The sequence below is a fragment of the Varanus komodoensis genome, unplaced genomic scaffold (assembly GCF_004798865.1).
Source record: "Varanus komodoensis strain SLA01 unplaced genomic scaffold, ASM479886v1 scaffold1624, whole genome shotgun sequence".
NCBI lineage: Eukaryota > Metazoa > Chordata > Lepidosauria > Squamata > Varanidae > Varanus > Varanus komodoensis.
This window is the reverse complement of record NW_025335478.1, coordinates 13894-18937: the sequence shown is the minus strand read 5'-3', so window position 1 is coordinate 18937 and position 5044 is coordinate 13894. Positions and strand designations below refer to the sequence as shown.

General features: G+C 43.9%; 3 pseudogenes; all 3 read left to right on the top strand.

Annotated features, from left to right (window-relative positions):
* The first annotated feature begins 21 nt into the window (after nucleotides 1-21).
* Nucleotides 22-3811, top strand: LOC123021449 (annotated as a pseudogene).
* On the top strand, nucleotides 2092-3811 carry LOC123021455 (annotated as a pseudogene).
* LOC123021448 overlaps nucleotides 3811-5044 on the top strand; it is a 3587-nt pseudogene continuing 2353 nt past the window's right edge.

The window sequence follows — 5044 nt, the reverse complement described above, 5'->3', positions numbered from 1 at the left end:
TTTTATAAAGGGGCCAGGAGATCAATTTTGAACCCTCCTGGCCCCTTTGTGGCCAGGATTCTAGCGGTAAGTCTAGGAGATTCAGTTCCTGTAAAACAGCTGATTTGCGCCAGCTATCTCAAAAATCTCCAACCCACCATAACCATGACCTTCCTCACTCCAAATTTATTATTTACCCTCAGTATTCTCGGCCTTTCATTCCACCGAACTCACCTCATTTCTGCCTTACTTTGCATTGAAAGCATAATACTAGCCCTATTTGTCAGTACTTCGCTAACCTCAGGCAACCTAAACATTTCAACAACCACAATTCTCCCAATAATCCTTCTAACCCTATCAGCCTGTGAAGCAGCAACTGGCCTTGGCCTACTAGTAGCGACAGCCCGAACCCATTCCAGCGACCACCTCAACACTATAAACATCCTAAAATGCTAAAAATCCTCATTCCCTCCATCATACTAATTCCAACAGTTATATTAACTAAGCCCAAACACCTATTCATCTCATTTACTTCACTTTCAATCACAATTGCCACTATAAGCTTAACCTGACTAAAACCTTCTACAACTTTTAAAACAACCTATCTCAATCCTCTAATATCAATTGACCAAACATCCGCACCCCTGTTAATCCTCTCCTGTTGACTACTTCCCCTTATAGCCATAGCCAGCCAAAACCATCTCAAACAAGAACCAACCGTCCGAAAACGAACCTTCCTAATCACCATTACAACCCTACAGGTATTCCTTCTTCTGACATTCACAGCTAATAACCTCATGCTTCTCTACATTTCATTTGAAGCAACACTCGTCCCAACCCTCATTATCATTACCCGATGGGGGTCCCAAGCAGAGCGACTCAAAGCAGGAACATACTTCATATTCTACACCCTAGCAAGCTCCCTTCCCCTCCTCATTTCAATCTTATATCTAAACTCATTTTCATTAACTCTCCTTATACCCGAAATCTATCAAAATCCACCAATAACCCTAAAAACACTTAACGGGGCCTTCCTTTGATTTGGCTGCCTAATAGCCTTCATAATCAAAATGCCCCTATATGGATTTCACCTGTGACTCCCCAAAGCCCATGTAGAAGCTCCCATTGCCGGCTCCATGGTCCTTGCCGCTATCCTCCTCAAGATAGGAGGATACGGATTAATCCGCATCCTACCTCACCTCACCCCCAACACTCCCACACTTATATTCCCCCTACTAACCATAGCCACCTGAGGCATCATCATAACCAGCCTAACCTGCCTTCGGCAGGCAGACTTGAAATCTCTAATCGCTTACTCGTCAGTAAGTCACATAGGCCTAGTAATTTCAGCAATCTTGACTCAAACTAATCTGGGACTAACAGGATCCATACTCCTTATAATCGCCCACGGATTAACATCATCCCTCCTATTCTGCTTAGCTAATACCAACTATGAACGCACACAAACACGAACAATACTAGCCGCCCGTGGCCTACACATCATTCTCCCCCTAATAACCCTTTGATGACTCTATGCAAGCTTCGCAAATATAGCATTACCTCCATCCATCAATCTTATAGGAGAATTACTTATCATCACCTCACTATTCTCATGATCACCACTAACAATTCTATTGACAGGCACAGGAACCCTCCTCACAGCATCATACACTCTCCACATATTCATTACAACCCAAAAATCAAAACTCCCCCCTAATATCACCCTAACCCCCAACCACACCCGAGAACATCTTCTGATAACTCTTCACTTAACCCCTCTCTTCTTACTTATCTCCAAACCAGAACTTATTATATCAGTCTAACAACGTGGACATAGTTTAAACCAAGACATCAGACTGTGAACCTGAAGACAGAAGCTCATCTCTTCTTATCCACCAAGAAGGCCCAACCGGAGCTGCTAACTCACGGATCCTAGGACTAAACTCCCAGACTTCTTGCTTTTAAAGGATAATAGCCATCCGCTGGCCTTAGGAGCCATCCATCTTGGTGCAATTCCAAGTAAAAGTACATACACCAACCCCTCATCCTGACCTCCATAATCCTCACCCTAATCCTCCTGACCCTCCCCCTCGCCAAACCTTCAAAAACAAAATGACACCTAAATACAACTACCGCTATCCAACTAGCATGATTAACCAGTCTCATTCCTCTCCTCTCTCACATTAACAAAGGGGCAGAAACCACTATCACCAATATTCAATGAATTTTAACCAATAACTTCAATATCAATATTAGCTTCATTTTCGACACCTATGCACTCACCTTTCTCCCCATTGCCCTGTTCGTAACCTGATCAATTCTAGAATTCGCTTCATGATATATAGCCTCTGACCCCAACATCAACAAATTCTTTAAACTTTTACTTATCTTTCTAATTACCATAATAATCCTAGTCACCGCCAACAATATATTTCAACTGTTTATCGGATGAGAAGGTGTAGGGGCAATATCATTCCTCCTCATCAACTGATGATCCGCACGAGCTAACGCCAATTCAGCAGCCATCCAAGCAATCATCTACAACCGGATTGGCGACATTGGACTTATCCTAACTATAGCCTGACTCATCACCAACACCTCAACTTGAGATATCCAACAAATCCTTCATCATACCACTACCCCAAGCATCCTCCCCCTCCTCGGGCTCATTCTAGCCGCAACAGGAAAATCAGCACAATTTGGCCTCCACCCTTGACTTCCAGCAGCAATAGAAGGTCCCACCCCTGTATCAGCCCTCCTCCACTCGAGCACTATGGTTGTAGCCGGCATTTTCCTCCTTATTCGCCTTCACCCACTCATTGAAAAAAATACAACAGCCCTCACTTCCTGTCTGTGCCTAGGAGCCTTAACCACCTTATCCGCAGCTCTATCAGCTATCTCACAAAATGATATAAAAAAAGTTATCGCCTTCTCAACATCAAGCCAACTAGGGCTGATGATAGTGGCAATCGGACTCAACCAACCCCAACTTGCATTCTTCCACATTTCAACACACGCCTTCTTTAAAGCCATACTATTTTTATGCTCAGGCTCAATCATTCATAACCTATCCGATGAACAAGACCTACGAAAAATAGGAGGGATAAAAACTACTCTACCCATCACTTCAACCTGCTTAACCATCGGTACCTTAGCTCTTACAGGAACCCCCTTCCTAGCCGGATTCTACTCCAAAGACGCCATCATTGAAGCCATCAACTTATCCACTACCAACGCCTGAGCCCTCACCTCCACCATCGTCGCAACAACAATAACCGCAGTTTACAGCCTACGCACCATATTTTATGTACAAACTAACCACCCCCGATCCTTACCACTTCAACCAATCAACGAGCATGCAAAAGCACTAACCAACCCCATTATCCGCCTAGCCCTAGGCAGTATCCTAACAGGAACTCTCATATTATCCTCCATTACTCCCTTATCACCTCCAACAATCACCATACCAATTGAAACTAAACTCTCCGCCCTAATCGCCTCTGTCCTAGGCCTTCTAATTGCACTCGAACTAATAACCCTCTCCACCCACATAACACAACAAAAATCAGCACCTTACCTCTACTCTAATCACCTAATCTTCTTCAATACTCTTCACCGCTCTCTCCCACTTCAAATGCTCTCCAAAGGAAACACCTCAACAACCCTAGACCTATCCTGAATAGAAAAAGTCGGACCTCAAGGTATCGCCTCGCTCTCACTTTCAGCAATCAAAAAAACCTCACAAAAAGGCCTAATTAAAGCTTACCTCTCGTCCATTATCATACTCATTATCCTCGCCACGATCCTCCTCATCCCTACTAATTCACCCTAATGACCCACCGAAAAACTAACCCAGCACTGGCAACTCTTAACCACGCATTAATCAACCTACCCACACCACCCAACATCACCCTCTGATGAAACTTCGGAGCACTCCTTGGCCTATGTCTAGGAATCCAAATTATTACAGGACTCTTTCTAGCTATACACTACACAACGGATATTTCCATAGCATTTTCCTCAGTATCCCACATCTGCCGAGACATTCAACACGGATGACTTCTTCGAAACTTACATGCCAACGGGGCATCCCTATTCTTCCTCTGCATTTATATCCACATTGGCCGCGGCATTTATCACGGATCATATCTTCTCAAAAAAACCTGATTTGCTGGCACTTTACTCCTCCTTCTACTAATAGCTACAGCCTTCATAGGTTATATTCTACCTTGAGGGCAGATATCACTCTGAGGCGCAACCGTAATCACCAACCTTCTCTCAACCATTCCGTATGTTGGAACAACCCTAGTAGAATGAATCTGGGGAGGATTTTCAGTGGACAATGCTACCCTCACCCGCTTCTTTACCCTTCATTTCCTCCTACCATTTATCATCACCGCAACCGTCCTTCTCCACATTATACTTCTCCACGAAACCGGATCTAATAACCCCACTGGATTATCAACAAACTCTGACAAGATTCCATTCCACCCCTACCACACCCTCAAAGACCTTCTTCAAGGAGCCATCCTAATCCTCGTCCTCATACTCCTAGCCACATTCACACCTAACATTTTAAGCGACCCAGAAAACTTCCTTCCAGCCAACCCATTCACAACTCCTACCCACATCAAACCAGAATGGTACTTCCTATTTGCTTACACCATCCTACGATCCATCCCTAATAAATTAGGTGGCGTAATAGCTCTTCTCGCCTCCATTCTTATCCTCCTAATCATTCCTAACCTACACCAGTCCAAACAACAAACTATGAACTTCCGCCCCCTCTCCCAATTCCTATTCTGAATAATTATTGCTAACGTCCTAATCTTGACATGAATTGGAGGCCAACCTGTCGAAGACCCTTTCATCCTAATCGGACGCATCTCTTCAGGCGCCTATTTTCTCCTATTCCTCTCTATACCTTTCATCATACTCACTGAAAACAAACTACTTAACTGATAGTCCTAGTAGCTTAACAACAAAGCACTGACCTTGTAAGCCAGAGAATGGAAGTTTATTCCCTAGGACTCCTCATTTCATATTTTTAGCTCTATTCCCTAGG